This window comes from Mauremys reevesii, linkage group 3 (assembly GCF_016161935.1).
Source record: "Mauremys reevesii isolate NIE-2019 linkage group 3, ASM1616193v1, whole genome shotgun sequence".
Classification (NCBI taxonomy): Eukaryota; Metazoa; Chordata; order Testudines; family Geoemydidae; genus Mauremys; species Mauremys reevesii.
Window position 1 is genome coordinate 161,870,354 of NC_052625.1, and position 18,573 is coordinate 161,888,926.

Sequence of the window (18,573 nt, forward strand, 5' to 3'; positions counted from 1 at the left end):
GTACCTACTGTATTGCTCCTGAAGGAGGTTCTCCTTGTGAGAGTGGTCACCGAAAAGAGAAGCAGGAAAGGGGTTTTGGAGGAGGCGAGTAGAGATACTTGATGACATAGCCAGAATTGATGATATTCGGCATCCAGTTGTCTGTTATTGCCACCCAACTGTGAGAAAATTTTGCTAGGCATCCCCCAAAATGGATCTTGGAATTGAGTGGAGATGTAGAGAGCTGCCAAACAATGTCAAACATCTCTTGGCTGCAGGGTGAGGTTGGGTAGCTGGAACTGAAATGGAAGGGGCAGAATATCATAACTTCTATATTTTCTGTCATTTGAGAGGTGGCTCATAGAAGTGCTGAAGAGTTGTGATATGGACTTTGGTTCATAGTGCTGTGTATGATATTTTCTCTTTAGAGCAGGTGTATATATACTCAGTGAGTGGAGGGTTACCCTAGAGTCTTTCAATGAGTGGAAAGGCTTGGCCATTTTCTCATTTGTCTCATGAAAGGGCAAGTCAACAGTGTGTCCCAGTTTCCCTGGGAAACGCCAAACGGGGATGTGTAGCCACTATTCCTATTGCATCACAATGGCAGTTGTCGTAGATTTTGATGTTGTAACAGCTGCATCAGCTGCAGCTTGTAAATAGATTCTGGCCACTAGTTTGCCCTCATTAATATAGGCTGGAAACTGAGCCCTGTCCTCCAGAGGTAACTTGTCCCTAAAGTCCAGGAACTTAAAGTAATTCAGGAAATCGTATTTGACAAGATGAGCCTAATAATTTGAGATTCTAAAGTGCAGGCTGGTAGATGGTGTCAAGGTTCCTTCCCCACTCTGAACTTTAGGGTACAGATGTGGGGACCTGCATGGACATTTCTAAGCTTAATTACCAGCTTAGATCTGGTATCGCTGCCACCATCCCCCAAGTACTACCTTTTTTTTCCCTTGGGTAGTCTTGAGAGACTTCACCAATTTCCCCTGGTGAACACAGATCCAAACCCCTTGGATCTTAAAACAAGGAGAAATTAACCATCCCCCCTCCTTTCTCCCACCAACTCCTGGTGGATCCAGATCCAACCCCCTTGGATCTAAAAACAAGGAAAAATCAATCAGGTATTAAGAAAAAGGTTTTTAATTAAAGAAAAGAAAGGTAAAAGAAAACCCTCTGGGAGAGATTAGCATACCAGCTACTCTCACAGACAACAGATTCAAAACACAGAGGATGTTCCCCTGGGCACAAATTTAGTTACACAAAAATACCCAAATACCCAATTTTGATAATTCCCTTAATGGTATCAAGACAAGTTACAAAGAAAATAAACATAAACCTATTTATTCCTTTCTAAAACTTACTACTCTGATAAGAGGCTGGTTCTTTGATCTTTTTCACTCCAGCTGAAACAAACTCTAAACAAAGGAAAACTTCCCTCCTTCCTTTTTAAACATCTTGTTCCCCCATTGGTTCCTCTGGTCAGGTGTCAGCTAGGCTAGGTGAACTTCTTAACCCTCTACAGATAAAAGAGGCATTAACCCTTAACTATCTGTTTATGACAGATGGAAACACATTTCTTTCCATACGGTTGGATGCTTGGCCTCATTCTCTGCAGGGATTGCCCTTGAGTATTGTTTTCTGGATCTTTCTGTGGTTGCCTGGACTACCAAGGACATTGAGGCAGGGTGAGTGAACATGAATTCCACTCCCTTAGCTGGGACAAAGTAGGGTAGGCCTACTGAGGGTAGGCCACAGATAGCTGGTGTCTGCCATAAAGCCCTTTCTGGTTCTCGTATGGGTATATTTACTATTTACCGGGAGTGCAATCTGACTGGAGCCCATAGGCTGCAGAACACCCAGGAACTTATGCTGAGGTTCCTGGACCTCCGCTAAGGAGATTTGGAGCTCTTCCACCACCCTCTAATAACAACTCTTGAAACAGTCTATGATTGTCCAGGGAAGACTGAGAGGCTGGAGCAACTGCCCCCTCGAGTGATAAGGACAATACCCCTGTTGGAACTGACAGCTCCAGCTCATCTTCCGATTCTTCCATGAGCTCACTTGTAAAAATGGTGTGCAGGCACAACACAGCAGGTAAAGATAATTTCAGTTTTAGCTTCTGAATTTCTCTCCATGTGAGCTTAAATGAAAACTTTAATGTTTCATTGGTATTTTTGATGTAATATACATATCAAGAAAAAAAAGGCAAACGTTACCCAGGTAACATCAACACTTTATTTGACATGTTGTCCAGCACTAAAACTCTTCTTAAATGCTTCTGTAATGGTGTTATATGAACTGAAAAATAGCTGTCATTTCAGAGATGAACTTGAGAAAGTTACTATGAACTTGATTTTTAAAGATTAAAGGTAAATCATACCAAATCTATCCTAATTCAGTAAGTATCTGTATCTTAGCTCTAAAATATAGAACATTTTAGCTATTTGTCAGTTATATCATAGCAGAATATGTGCTTTGTTAGAATATATGTCTTGATTTTTTCCTTTTTGTTAGCAAATTTTGTGGCTATTAGTCCTCAGAAAGATTAGAACTTCTGACATGGATTAGAAGCTACATATAATAGAGTCACACCTTATTCAAGCTTCTCCAACAATTCTGCTGTACCTCTAATCAAAATACATTCATCATAGCAAACTATGTGATGACTTTGGAATGTAGACTAATATTCACAAGGTAATTAATTATCGGACAACTTTCATTTGTGACTGACCCCAGATATGAGCTAACCCAAATCACTACTTAGTCCCATATTATTTTCAAACACGTTTAAGATCGCTAATAAGATCCAGATATGAATGATTTCTCACTATTCAAAACTAAATACAAAAGTAATATACACTCGACTGATTTTTATTAAACATTTAGAATCTTTGTATCTAGCAATCAAACATCTCACTTTACTGCAAATACTGAACTGCATGTTTCATTCTCAATCCTTCCTTCCATCTGCCACATTGTGTAACTGCAGTATCACTCCTCAGCACCATCCAATTCTCAGCTCTCTACTCTGCATTAAACCAGAAGCCTCAAGTGCTGCACTTGAGACTCTCAACAATTCTCAGAGTCCAGAACAATTATTTGCTTTAGAATATTTCTGAACTTGAGTTACTATTACTTTGATTAACAAGCAGCAACAACACAGTATTTGAGCAAATTAAATGTGTGAACATGAAATGCAGTTGAAAATCATTGTGTCACGTGAGGCTACTGGAAGCAAAAAATCATCTTTGTTAAATCTTTGACTGCAGCCTATTCATTTCTACTAAGTATATGCCACACCTAAGTAAATGCCAGAATCTGGGAATGGGAGACAGGGGATAGATCACTTGATGATTACCTGTTCTGTTCATTCCCCCTGAAGCACCTGGCATTGGCCACTGACAGGATACTGGACTAGGTGAACCTTTGGTCTGACCCAGTATGGCTATTCTTATGTTCACACCAGTTGAGTTCAAACCTGCATACCAATACTAAGGCTAGGTCCACACTGGGGAGGGTCGACCTAAGATATGCAACTTCAGCTATGCGAATAGCGTAGCTGAAGTCGGCATATCTTAGGTTGATTTACCTGGCCGTGAGTGGTGGAGTTCCGGAGTCGACAGGAGAGCAATCGGGGATCGATTTTATTGCGTCTACCCTAGACGCGATAAATCAATCCCCGATAGATCGATCACTACCCACCGATCCGGTGGGTAGTGTAGACGTACCCTGAGTGATTGTGAAGGAGTTAAATAAAAACAGAAGCAAAGATCTCTGGAGAACAGCAATACAGCCTTGCATGGGTTACTTGATATTTAGTGTGAAGTAATTGTATGCAATTCTGAAATCTTAAGTTACCTTATATAAATATTTTAAAAGCGGAATACATTTTGTAGGACACCAGAATTAACACTTTCCTCTGCAAGATTAAGCAGCTCCTAGATACTCATATCTGCCTAAACTAATAACTTAGCTATTATAAATTATTTTCTTGGGGAGTTATCTTAGATAAAAATGAAATTAAATGTATTTTAAAAATGCAAGACCATAGCATTATTCTTTGATTAAGACTTACAGTCTTACACTAACAAAAAATACACAGCAGGTGGACTCTATATCTCAGCATATTAGATGGACCAATGGAACACAGAAATATCAGTAACTGTTTCAAATTAACATTAATGAGACTAAATTCCAAATATAAGGGAATGTTCTGTAATCATATTCCAGAAATATTCAATAGTTTTTGTCAAACAAATAAATTCAGCCAATTTTCTAACAAAAGATAAAACATACAGCTGGAACAATATATTTTCAGGGTTTATCTCTGTTTTTCCATTTGTTTGTACTCCTTTCCTGTCCAGGTTTAATAATCATACATACATAATTTATTTTTAGAAAGAGATCATGCTTGAAAACGGTGAATCAAAACCATTATGCAGACCAAGAACTACCATTAGCCAAGTAAAAAAAACAGGAGTACTTGTGGCACCTTAAAGACTAACAAATTTATTTTAGCATGAGCTTTCGTGAGCTGCAGCTCACTTCTTTGGATGCATAGAATGGAACACACAGACTGGGGATATTTATACATACAGAGAACATGAAAAGGTGGAAGTATGCATACCAACAGGCAGAGTCTAATCAATTGAGATGAGCTATAGTTAGCAGGAGGAAAAAAACTTTTTGAAGTGATAATTAAGATGGCCCATAGAAGGTGTGAGGAGAACTTAACATAGGGAAATAGATTCAATTGGTGTAATGACCCAACCATTCCCAGTCTTTGTTTAGGCTGCAGTTAATAGTATCTAGTTTGCATATTAATTCAAGTTCAGCAGTTTCTCTTTGGAGTCTGTTTTTGAAGTTTTTTTGTTGCAAAATTGCCACCTTCAAATCTGTCACTGAGTGGTTAGAGAGGTTGAAGTGTTCTCCCACTGGTTTTTGAATGTTATGATTCCTGATATCAGATTTGTGTCCATTTATTCTTTTGCGTAGAGACTGTCCGGTTTGGCCAATGTACATGGCAGAGGGGCATTGCTGGCACATGATGGCATATATCACGTTGGTAGATGTGCAGGTGTACGAGCCCCTGATGGCGTGTCTGATGTGATTAGGTCCTATGATGGTGTCACTTGAATGGATATGTGGACAGAGCTGGCATCGGGCTTTGTTGCAAGGATAGATTCCTGGGTTAGTGTTTATGTTGTATGGTGTGCGGTTGCTGGTGAGTATTTGCTTCAGGTTGGGAGGCTGTCTATAAGCGAGGACTGGCCTGTCTCCCAAGATCTGTGAGAGTGAGGGATCATCTTTAAGGATAGGTTGTAAATCTTTGATGCGCTGGAGAGGTTTTAGTTGGGGGCTGTAGGTGATGGCTAGTGGTGTTCTGTTATTTTCTTTTTTAGGCCTGTCCTGTAGTAGGTGGCTTCTGGGTACTCTTCTGGCTCTGTCAATCTGTTTTTTCACTTCAGCAGGTGGGTATTGTAGGTTTAAGAATGCTTGATAGAGATCTTGTAGGTGTTTATCTCTGTCTGAGGGATTGGAGCAAATACGGTTGTATCTTAGAGCTTGGCTGTAGACAATGGATCGTGTGGTGTGTCCGGGATGGAAGCTGGAGGCATGTAAGTAAGTATAGCGGTCAGTGGGTTTCCGGTATAGGGTGGTATTTATGTGACCATCGTTTATTAGCACAGTAGTGTCTAGGAAATGGACCGCTTGTGAGGATTGGTCTAGGCTGAGGTTGATGGTGGGATGGAAATTGTTAAAATCTCGGTGGAATTCCTCGAGGGCTTCTTTTCCATGAGTCCAGATGATGAAGATGTCATCAATGTAGCGCAAGTAGAGTAGGGTCGTTAGGGAACGAGAGTTAAGGAAGCGTTGTTCTAAGTCAGCCATAAAGATGTTGGCATACTGAGGGGCCATGCGGGTACCCATAGCAGTGCCACTGACTTGAAGATATATATTGTCCCCAAATGTGAAATAGTTGTGGGTGAGGACAAAATCACAAAGTTCAGCCACCAGGTTAGCCGTGATATTATCGGGGATACTGTTCCTGATGGTTTGTAGTCCATCTTTGTGTGGAATGTTAGTGTAGAGGGGTTCCACATCCATAGTGGCCAGAATGGTGTTTTCTGGAAGATCACTGATGGATTGTATCACAAAAGTCCTGTGTAGATTAACACACAGATTAACACAGCATGAGCATGCTACTTCTTTGTGGATGCATTTCTTTCTTATCCACATTCTTGCATTGCATCCCCAGAAGTGGGTATTGCTGCAAAACGTCTGTTAGTCTATAAGGTGCCACAGGATCTTCTTTGTTTTTGATGGATTGTAGTTTCCTCAGGAAGTCAGTGGTGTCTCGAAGATAGCAGGGAGTGCTGGTAGCATAGGGCCTGACGAGAGAGTCCACATAGCCAGACAATCCTGCTGTTAAAGTACCAATGCTTGAGATGATGGGGCGTCCAGGATTTCCAGGTTTATGGATCTTGGGTAGCAAATAGAATACACCTGGTCGGGGTTCCAGGCATGTGTCTGTATAGATCTGTTCCTGTGCTTTCTCAGGGAGTTTTTTGAGCAGATGGTGTAGTTTCTTTTGGTAATCATCAGTGGGATCAGAGGGTAATGGCTTGTAGAATGTGGAGTTAGAGTTGCCTGGCAGCCTCTTGTTCATATTCCGACCTATTCATGATGACGACAGCACCTCCTTTGTCAGCCTGTTTGATTATGATGTCAGAGTTGTTCTTGAGGCTGTTGATGGCATTGTGTTCAGCACAGCTTAGGTTATGGGGCAAGTGATGTTGCTTTTCCACAATTTCAGCCCGTGCACGGTGACGGAAGCAATCTATGTAGAAGTCTAGTCTGTTGTTTCGACCCTCAGGAGGAGTCCATGCAGAATCCTTTTTATTATAGCGTTGGTAGGAAGGATTCTGTGGGTTAGTATGTAGTTCAGAGGTGTGTTGGAAGTATTCTTTGAGTCGGAGACGGCGAAAGTAGGATTCTAGGTCACCGCAAAACTGTATCATATTCGTGGATCTGGAAGGACAAAAGGAGAGTCCCCGAGATAGGACAGATTCTTCTGCTGGGCTAAGAGAATAGCTGGAAAGATTAACAATATTGTTGGGTGGGTTAAGGGAGCTACTGTTGTGGCTCCTTGTGCCATGTAGCAGTTTAGACAGTTTAGTGTCCTTTTTCTTTTGTAGAGAAGCAAAGTTTTTGTTGTAAATGGCTTGTGTAGTTTTTGTAAAGTTTGTCCATGAGGAAGTTTGTGTAGAAGGTTGGTTTTTCATCAGAATATCTAGTTTAGAGAGTTAGCCAAGTACTTAGTTAGCCAAGTACTTATTCCAATTAAATTTTATTAGAAGATATGTCCTTCTAGTGATATCTAGGGGAACAGTTAGAATATTGTTCTAAATTGCTTTTCAGATATGACTATACATGTAAAAACTAGAGTATCAAATTTTACATAATTAAAGACAGTGAAATATTTTGTCACTAACCGCACAATCAGTGGATGTAAAATGCTCCATAATCAATGTGCAAAAGTGTATTTCTGAACACTACAAAAAGATTACATGTATAATTTAAATTTTGAAAGGGTTGCTACAGTGACGTCGTCTACTACTTCAATATTCCCTTACAGTTTAACAGTCTGTTAAAATATTGTAACAGACTTTTTTTTAGTCTTCCAACTTAATACAAGACATTTCTTGTGTTCTAGCCTAACATTCATGTACTTTATAAAAATAGTTAAAATATTTTAGTATTTAAAAACACAAAGGGGCAAATTCCACAAAGATGACACAGAAGAGGAAGTTACTCACCTTGTGCAGTAACAAGGGTTCTTCGAGATGTGTGTCCCTGCAGGTGCTCCAGATTAGGTGTCAGTGTGTCCCTGTGCCACAGATCAGAGATTTTTGGTAGCAGTGCTTGGGTCAGGGCGCATGTGCGCAGTAGTCGTCTCGTGGTGCCATTGGCACCTCATGTAGCATGCACATGACCCAACCTGTTGAGTTCCTTCTCTACCACAAAGCTCCAAAGTTTGGGGAGGGGGGTACTGGAGCACGCATAGGGACACAGATCTCGAAAATGAGAAGGTGAATAACTTCCTCTTCTTTTTCAAGTAGTGTCCCTATGGGTGCACCACATTAGGTGACGGTAGAGCAGTGCCTCACTGTGGACGGTAGGGCTTTGGAGTTGCGTGTGTGGTCTCAGAGAGCATGGTAAGGCCAGGTATAGCGTCTGACCTAGAGGATTGAGTGATAGCATAGTGTTTTGCAAAGGTGTGCTCTGAGGCCCATGTGGCAGCCCTGGATGTCTATCAGAGGGACATTGTTCAGGAAGGCTATAAATGTAGCAATGGCACATATAGAGTGGGATCGGATCCCTGGTGGGGTTCCTTGTTATGGTGTCAATAGCAGAACACTATGGCTTGTCTGAATGTAGGATGGCCTCTTGGGAGTTCCCATATGGTTCTGGGTAAAACGTGAGATGATGTATGGGTTGATTTAAATGGAAGAATGTCGATACATTAGGCAAAAATTTTGGATGTAGTCACAATGTGACCTTGTCTTCAGTAAACACGGTGTAAGGGTGCCCCAATTTCACTGTCCCATCTAGCGGAGGTAATCACTACCAACAACGCGACTTTCATAGACATATGAAGGGGGGAACAGGTTGCTAAGGGTTCAAAAGGTGTTGTGGTGAGGCATAGGAGTACAAAGTTCAAGTCCCATGGGGGTGTAGGCTATCAGACTTCCAGGTACATGTTTTGTACACCAGTAAGGAAGCATTTAGTGATTGGGTGAGCAAAGACTGACATTCCCTCCACCTTGTGGTGAAAGGCTGTAATAGCCACTATGTGTACTTTGATTGAGTTTATGGATAAGCCCAATTATTTGAGTTCCATTATGTAGTCCAGTATGGCTGGTAGAAGCACCATGACTGAATTTACCTGGTTTTTGTTGGCATCATAGTGAGCATCTCTTCCATTTTTGGAGGTAGGTATTGCAAGTGGTGGATCGCCTGCTATTTAATAATACATGTTTCACTCATTCCAAACAGGCTAATTTGTCGTGTTGGAACCACATAGGAGCCATGCTTTGAGGTGGAGTTTCTCCGGATTTGGGTGGAGAGTCCGGCCTCTGTTCTGTGAGAGGAGACCTGCCCACAAGGGAAGAGCTCATGGAGCGTACATTGCCAGGTGCAACAGGTAAGGGAACCAAGTCTGTCTGGGCCACATTGGAACAATCAGTATGATATGGGCCTTGTCGGTCCGTATCTTGTGAATGACTCGCAAGATTAGAGATATCAATGGGAAGGCATACATGAGTGATGTGTCCCACGAGACACGGAAGGCATCCCCTAGTAACTTGGGATGCTAGTCCCGCCCTGGAGCAGAAAAGTACGCACTTGTGGTTTGTTGCTGACACAAACAGATCTACAGATGTATAGCCCCGTTTTTGGAATATTGATTGGAGAACGCTGTCGTGTATTTCCCATTTGTGTTCCTCAAAGAAATGTCTGCTTAGCATGTCCGTCATCGTATTCTGACACCCCAGGAAGTAAGATGTTGAGATGGTTATGTTGTGGTGAAAGCACCAGTTCCACAATTTCAGGGCCTCAGTGCAGAGTGAATGGGAGCGAGATTCTCCTGGCAATTGATACAGAACATGCGTGCTATGTTGTCCGTTAGTATGCGGATTGATTCATTCCGTATGATAGGGAGGAAGTGCCTGCATACACTCTATACTGCTCGGAGCTCCAGGAGATTGATGTGGAGCTGAGTTTCCATCGCTGACCACTTGCCTGGTATGATATGCTGGTCTAAGTGAGTACCCCAGCCTATCAGCGACACATCAGTCGTGATTATTAGTGATGGCAGATCCTGTCATCACTAATAAGGGATCCCTGTGCAGACATTTTCTGGTTTTGTCCACCACTTTAGTGATGCAATGATCTTTGGGGGTACTGTCACTCTGTGTTTGCTGGGAGTGTACAGAAGGTACAGAGTGCTCAGCCAGCCCTGTAGGCAACACATATGAAATCTTGTGTGTCTCATGCGGAATGTCATGCTGAATCTGTGACTGGGCAACAGTGCACTGGCTTGTGTGGAATCAAGATATGCCCCGGTGAATTTCAGTTGTTGCATTGGGGTCAGTGTAAATTTCTGTATATTTATCTGCAACCCTAGTATCAAAAACCGATTGATGGTGGTCTTCACTATCTGTGTCACTTCTTCCCAAGTTGTACCTTTCAACAGACAATCATTTAGGTAGGGGAAGATCATCACTCCTCTCCTTCATAAGTGGGCCACGACTACCGCGAGGGTTTTTGAAAAAATTCAAGGGGCAGTGGAAAGGACAAAATGTAGTACCCTGTATTAGAAATGGTTGAGCCCTACCATGCATCTTAAAAATCATCTGTGAAACGGGTGTATGGTAATATGAAAATAAGCATCTTGGAGGTCAAAGACTGAAAACCAGTCCCCCTTGTCTAGCGCTGGAATAACTGTGGCCAGTATGATCACTGTGAATTTGTGGTTCTGCACAAATTTGTTGAGCTTCCGAAGGTCTAAGATGGGGCTCCATCTGCCATTTTTCTTTTTGGTGAGAAAATAATGGGAGTAAAACCCCCTCCTTTTGTATTGAGTTGGAACTTGCTCCATGGCACCCAATTGTAGGAGACAGTTCACTTCCTGTTGTAAAAAGTACTAGTGGGAAAGGTCCCTGAAGAGTGATGGGAAAGGAGGGAGGGTAAGAGGAAGGCGATGGCATAACCCGATTTTATAATCTCCTGTATCCATTGCCGATGTATTTATTTATTTATTTAAAGTCCACTGTCCTTATTCTGATGCTCTCACTCCTTTCCTTAGAGCAGCGATTCTCAGACTGTGAGTCGGGACCCCAAAGTGGGTCACGACCCCCTCCGAATGAGGTCGCTAGGGCTGGCTTAGACTTGCTGGGGCCCGGGGCTGAAGCCTGAGCACCACTGCCCAGGGCCAACGCCAAAGCCCGAGGGCTTCAGCCCTGTGCAGCAGGGCTCAAGTTGCAGGCCTCTTGCCTGGGCTGAAGCCCTTGAGCTTCAGCTTTGAGCCCCCTGCTCAGAGCAGTGGGGCTCAGGCTTTGGCCCCCCACCTGGAGTAGCGGGGCTTGAGTGGACTCAGGCTTCGGTCCCCCCTCCTGGGGTCATGAAGTAATTTTTGTTGTCAGAAGGGAGTCACAGTACAATTAAGTTTGAGAACCCCTGCCTTTCATGATCACTTCAACTCAAACTGCCTTCCGCCTTCAGGTTCTCTACCAATTCCTCTATGTTAGTCAGAATCAAATCCAAAATGGCTGTCCCCCTGGATACTTCCTTCACGTTCTGAAACAAAAAGTTGCCCCCAATACAGTGTAAGAATTTACCGGAAGTTTTATATTTTGCCGTACTGCTTTTCCAACAGATGTCTGGGTAGTTACAGCCTCCATTATTATCAGGTGTTGTGTTTTGGATATTTTTGTTTCAGAAATGCTACACCTACTTCCTCTTCCATTTCCCTCAGTAGTTTGTTTCAGTGATTAATCGCCCTTATTGTTAAAAATGTGTGCCTTATTTCCAATTGAAATTTGTCTGGCTTCAGCTTCCAACCATTGGTTCTTGTTATGCTTTTTTTCCCACTAAAAAGCCCTTTAATAAAAAGCCTCTTACATCCAAATGGGTCATCTTTAATACAACTACATGCTGTCTAGCACCAACAAAAACTGACTGTCTAGAAATGTCAACTATCTTGCTAACATTGTAATAAAATGTCACAATGCAAATGTTATGCAGCTAGGGAACCTGAAATAAGAAAGCAGTGTTTGCATGCTGGTACACTTCCATTCTTAGACAGCTGACATTTTAGTGCTGATCAATTTTCTGCTGAAAAGGTTTGATTTTAACCTTTTCAACATGTTGCAAATCCCAAGGTATATAAAAATTAATAAGTAATCTTCACCAAGGCTCATTCTCCTATTAACATTTATTTCAAAGAATTCACACTGGAATATACTTGATAAAAATCTAAGTGCACTATTAAACATAATATTTATTCCATGTGAAATATTTGCCTACAATACATAGGAAAGGAGCTAACATTTTTCAAAACAAGCAAAACTATTATTTTATGTCACTGAGCATTCCATGTAGTCATTTGTGATATGCCAACACAATTTAATACATAAGACATTTAAACTATTTCTGTGTTGCACCACTTGAAACAGCATGAAGAAATAGGAAAGAGAAATGCAGACTGGTGTTACTGGGAAGTACAGCTTTGGCAGTTCAACAATATTTTAAAAGGCCATGAAAGAATTTCTCCATTCACTCAACTGGCTGAAATTGCTATTAATACACTGCTTGTCATGGTTATTCTAGTTTCATCCACTCAAAATCTGTCTCAAACAAGAAAATCAATTTCCTAAGATCAATACAAATATTGCATCACAAAAGTTACAGAGAATGTTACATAGGCTGACTGCAAATTTTGTTTTACTTTACTTTAAATTAATGATCACTTTCAACATAATATGTAACATAAAGAAAAGTATCAGCTACTGCATAGTTTAGCTACAGAGTTCAAATAAAGAATCCTGACTTCATCTCTTCAAAGTGACATTTTTTCCTGAATCTGAATCCTAAAGCTGGTCCGCCGCTTGTTCAGGGAAAGCCTCTAGCGGGCTGGGTCAGTTTGTTTACTTGCCGCGTCCGCAGGTTCGGCCAATTGTGGCTCCCACTGGCCGTGGTTCGCCGCTCCAGGCCAATGGGGGCTGCAGGAAGAGCGGTCAGCACATCCCTCGGCCCATACTTCTTGCTGCCCCCATTGGCCTGGAGCAGCCAACCGCAGCCAGTGGTAGCTGCGATCGTCCGAACCTGTGGACGCAGCAGGTAAACAAACTGGCCCGGCCCACCAGGGGCTTTCCCTGAACAAGCGGCAGACCGGCTTTGAGAACCACTGGCTTAAATCATCAACAAGGCTCCATCATCCCTGGGTAATGACTCATATAGGAGCAGCAGCAGCAGAGATCAAACCTGGGATCTCTGGAGCTAAATGCATGAGCTTCTACTGTCTGAGCTAAAAGACACAACTTTCTCAGCCAAGGCTGTAACAGGCTCATCAATCTCTAGCTGCCCCAGACATCACTAGAGGGGGACAGAGTGCCACTCCAAGTATGCAGGGGTCACTACATATCTAGCCTTGGCCGCTGTTCACATACTGTCAGTACCAGAGAGTAAATATTAACCCTTTTAGTTTTCTTTTTCTTGTTTATGAAATTAATTTATGTATGAACTATTCTCCCAAAATCTTAATGGTATTAGAAAACAGTGTGTTTGAATTCTAAACAGATTCATAACACCAGTGAGTGACAGGAATCAGGAACTTCATGCAATTAAGTACTGGACTATACTTCATTTGTTCTTCACAAATCCATGCAGCCATTCCTCATGATCCTACTATCCTCTAGGTGCCTACAAACTGATTGTGTATTAATTTGTTCCAGTATCTTTCCAGGTATTGAAGTCAGACTGATTGGCCTATAATTCCCCAGGTCCTCTTTTTTCCCATCCTCCATGAGTTCTCCCTAATGGTTCCAAGGTTGCTTCAGAAAGTTCCTTAAGCACTTTAGAGTAAATTTCAGGGCCTGCTGACTTGAATACATCTAGCTTATGTTTTTTCCCTATTCTGGCTTGCGTTCCTTCCCCTTGTTAATATTGTGTTAAACATCTGGCCACAATTAACTTTTTTAGAAAAGACTGCTGCAAAATAGGCCCCTATTTGCAGCTCCACTCCATCCCCAGCCCAGCTCATGCCACAGCTGCGCCTTCGCTCCACAGCCCCCACCCAACTCCAACCCCAGCTCCGCTCCACTCCACCCCCAGCCCAGTTCCGCCCCAGTCGCAGCTTCGCTCCACCCCCGCACCCAACTCCAACCCCAGCTCTGCTCTGCTCCATCCCCAGCCCAGCTCCGCCCCAGTTGCAGCTTCGCTCCACGCCCCCGCCCAACTCCAACCCCAGCCTGCTCCACTCCCAGCCCAGATTTGGCTCCAGCCGCAGCTTTGCTCCACCCCCGCAACCCAGCTTCACCCCTAGTCGCAGCTTCGCTCCACCACCCCCGCCCAACTCCAACCCCAGCCGCAGTTCTGCTCCGCCCCCAGCCCAGCTCCGCCCCTAGTCGGAGGTCCACTCCCCCCGCCCAACTCCAACCCCAGCTCCCCCCCCCCCCCAGCCCAGGTCTGGCCCCAGTCGCAGCTTCACTCCACCCCTAGTCACAGCTTTGCTCCACCCCCGCTACCCAACTCCGCCCCCAGTCGCAGCTTCACTCCACCCCCCCACCCAACTCCAACCCCAGCTCCACTCTGCTCCACCTCCAGCCCAGCTCCGCCCCAGTCACAGCTTCGCTCCACCCCCGCAACCCCGCTCTGCTCTGCCTCTAGCCCCAGCTCCTCTCCCATCCCCAGTTCTGCCCCCAGCTCTGCCTTCAGTCCAAGCTCCTGTACTGAGCCAACTGTGCAGTAATGGGGGTGGGGGAGGGCACCACTGCATTAAGCTACTAATAAGAGTAGTTTAGCAAACAAAAACCCATAAAAAGTTAAGTTTTCAATATAAATAGTATTTCAATGCATAAGTATTATATGCAGTGTTAAGTAGTTTCTCAAAGTTAATCAAATCTCAAAACAGAATTGTTTTCAGTACAGGTTATCATTAATAAAATATTAAGAATGACATACAATAAGCAATATATAGCTTATTTATTCCTTTACACTGCAGAAAGCATAGCATCACAAAAAAATTTCGCAAGATTACTATAAGAGTTTCCGCGGCATGGGAAGATAGTATATATTTATCATTTGACGAACCTCTGCTAAAACGAAATCAGTTTGCAAGCCCATGAAGGACATAAAGACAATCCAACTCTTATTCCACTGTGGGTTTATTATAAATCTTAAGATCAGATCCTTGGTTTTCCTCCCAGGATATACCTACCTGGGAGTAACTGTTCTCACATCTCAGGGCCTTGTTGTTGTGCACCCAGAGATAAATTCTAGAATTTGTCAAAATTTGATCTTGTTTTTCCCCACAAAATTTGCCTACATCTTCTGCACAATACTCTGCCTCACATTGCTACATGTCTACTTTGTATCACATCAATAGAATTTCTATTACAAAATTGTTACCTATAACAAACAGAGCCTGGCTTGTGTAATAACAGTTTCAGAGTTGAAGCCATTCTTGGAAGTATGTCCACTACCCCAACCCTCTTTTTAAGGAAAACAAGTCTCTCACACAAATTCTATCAGCTCTTCACAGAAAGAAAGCCCAGCCAGAGCCCAGTTGCCCAAATATCAGGGGGCTCCCAGAAAGAATCCGAACTTTTTAACTGAAAACAGCATATGCAATACAAACTCTTATTCACAAATTCCCAAATAATTTCCTACATTCTTATAAAGCAGCAAAACAACCAGTTTACATACATTGTCAAAGAAGCATCAAAAGTCTTGATCTGAATCAAAATGTAGTGAAATGTCTCAAATTTCTAGGGGGGGGGAAAAGGATTCACAGTCAGAAATACTTAAACTATTTCATTAAGTGAACCAAGTTATCAAGGCTTTTCCATAGGGAATGAGGCCAAGAAACGAAGTGATCTTCAGAAACAAGATGGCATATTACTCACTGGATAGGAATATCAGAAAAGCAAGATAATTAACAAGAGATTCTTAAGATGCAAGCCTTTTTGGGGCAGGGACTGTCTACTACTCTGCTATACTAGGAAAGCCTAAGTTAGTCCCTAAGTAATAACATCATAAAACTAATAATATAACAAAGAAAAAGCATCTTCCTACATAGGCCCCATCTCTATTTTGGGAGCTAGTCAAGTGTGACTGATATATGCTCTTTTTCCCCTTCTAGCAGAAGTCATCATGCAACTTCAGACAAACTTGCTTGATCTTAGAGTTCCATACTGATTCCACAGGTCTTTGTTCCCATATCCAATGTATATATGACCAAACAACCTTGGGAAAAGGCTAACTGATCACGACAGTATATGTAACAGTATTCTTCTACCTTCATACCCTAAGAGACTGAACCTAACTGTAACTTGAAGAGTTATCTCTCGCAAAATCTGGGTATTCTTAAAAGCTAACAAATGTCCTGCTAAGATCTAACACCGTGGTTCTCAAACTTTTTTTGGGGGAGGTGGGGGCCCACTTGAAAATTGCTGAGGGTCTCGGCAGACCACTTAACTATCTTTCCAAATGTTGTTTGTACCATTAGCTAACTATTATAATGCGCTTTGGATAAATGCACTATATAAAAAACCCCAATAATAATTAACTTTTTTTGTTCTACAAATAAAAGCACACAACTCATATTTTAATATCAGTAGTCTTAGCTTTCTAATGCAAAGGATATGCCCTCTCTTCCCTGAGGTTTCTCCCTCTCTCCCCCGCCACAGCAGCCACAGAGCTGAGACTGGGAAGAAGGGCCATCCGCAGCTGGGGAAAGTCACCTCTTTCTCTGGCCACCGCAGCCATGCACATCCCAAATTCTCCCCATCCCCTCTTCTCACCCCACTGCCCCCTCCCACCTATTCCCTATTCCCCCCAAGGCCACCACCTCACCTTACATGTGCACTTTACATGCATGGCTCCACTAATTAGGTGGGTGGCCCTTCATTATCTTGTGTGCGGCCAACCAAGCGCGCACCTGTCATAGGTTTATTCCCCACTTTGAACTTTAGCGTTCACAAGATGGGGACCTGCATGGACTCCTCTAAACTAAAATCCTAGTTTAGATCTGGTTCTCGCTGCCACCAGTCAAGTTTTAAGTGTCTGACACACTCCCTGTTCCCCCAAAACTTTCCCTGGGGAACACAGATTCAAACTTGAATCTCAACACAAAGGGAAACAAACCATTTCCCTCCTCCCCTCTCCGAGTGCTTAGGAGAGATACCTGATTCAAACTCCTTGAATCAACCAAAGAGGGATTCACTTTTCCCCCTCCCCTTCCCCTGAAAATCCAAACAAGGGAAGAAATCAATCAAGTTCTAAAAAGAAAAGATTTTATTAAAGAAAGAAAAAAAAGTACACTCTCTATTACCAGGATGCAAAAATACAGGGTCTAACTTATAAAAACTGGAAAGACTTCCCCTCCCTCCTCCTCAGCATAATCAAAGTAACAGCAAACAGAAATAAAGAATTCCTTCAGCAAACACACAATTGCAAATATAGAAAGCAACTCAAAAGACTAATCCGCCTTTTTAACTAATACTCACTATACTGGATAGTAGGAAATACTCCAGGAGAACTTGGAGACATGTCTGGCCTCTCTTAGATCCAAAGAGAGCACACAGAGCAAACAAGGAACACAGACAAAGCCTTCCCTCCACAGGGATTTGAAATTATCCTGTCCCTTGATTGGTCCTCTGGTCAGGTGTTCATCAGGTTACTGAGCTTGTTAACCCTTTACAGGTAAAAGAGACATTAACCCTTAACTACCTGTTTATGACAGCACCTTAGAGGGAACTATCCGCTGACCACCTGAATGGAGCTCGCAGACCACAGTTTGAGAACCTCTGATCTAAGAAATAATCCATCTCCCGTGTTTACAAAGGCATTTGGGGCACCTCTCATTGATGCATACCTCACAATATTGATATTTTACAGCTCCAAACTCATGCATTTCAGAGCTCCGCTTGACAGTATTAAAGAAAGTCTTAAGCTCTACTTTCCTATTCATTTAAAGTTTCAGCGATTAAATGTTTACCTTCAGTAAATGAGGCTGAAAACACCAGGCTAAACCTTCACTTTTCATGTTTCTTAAAAGAAGTATTGATTGAGGCTATTCATCAGAATTTCAAAAGTGTAAGAATCTCAATTCTAGAAATAACAACAAATCTGCATTCCAAACTTTCAGTATTAATATTTACTTTTCAAAATAACTTGAGATTACTTTTCATGTCTAAGGTATCACAAAATATCATGACACTGTAACTACATTGAGATAGAAGGTAACAGAAGTTTTCATGATACTGAAGTACCTCTGAATTTATGGACAAGTATTTTTCTCTTGACTACATGATCTAATATAAGCAACTCTTATGATCAATGAAGCAGAAAACTATATAGTCTTTAATAAAAACTATAATTAACAGCAATTACAAACCATATAGTGTCATAGGTGCTGGAACAAGAGTTGCAGGGGGTGCTGCAGCACCCCCTGGCTTGAAGTGGTTTTCATTATATACACGGTTCACAGTTTGCTTCCATGGCTCTCAGCACCCTGGTATAGTGTGGTGGAATGCACTGCATGGAGCACAGTAATTCAGCAAAAAATGGTATCCTACATATAATTGTCTTTCTTGAAGAAAACAAATTTGATCCAAAAAAAGAGGCAAGGATAAATGGTTTCAGCTAGTAGAATTTACCTATGCATATCTTGGTTTTTCTTCAGACATCTTTATTCTAATCTAAATATGCTCCTCAAATCCTATCATAATGTTGCAGTTTTCTATAATTCATGTTAATATTCCACCTGTTACATATAATGCCTAATTGCTTTCTGCATCCAACATA

General features: G+C 42.3%; 1 protein-coding gene and 1 long non-coding RNA gene across 14 annotated transcripts in view; one reads left to right on the top strand and one right to left on the bottom strand.

Annotated features, from left to right (window-relative positions):
- PRIM2 (DNA primase subunit 2) overlaps nt 1–18,573 on the bottom strand; it is a 282,728-nt gene that overhangs the window by 129,899 nt on the left and 134,256 nt on the right. The window lies entirely within an intron of this gene.
- LOC120401562 overlaps nt 654–18,573 on the top strand; it is a 55,779-nt gene continuing 37,859 nt past the window's right edge. For 4 of the 6 annotated variants that reach the window (XR_005596544.1, XR_005596539.1, XR_005596543.1 and 1 more), the window contains exons 1-4: nt 654–700; nt 1,545–1,667; nt 1,925–2,076; nt 9,043–9,190. This is a non-coding gene — a long non-coding RNA (uncharacterized LOC120401562). The remainder of the gene's footprint in view (nt 701–1,544; nt 1,668–1,924; nt 2,077–9,042; nt 9,191–18,573) is intronic. The other 2 variants (XR_005596541.1, XR_005596540.1) reach the window with 2 other exon arrangements.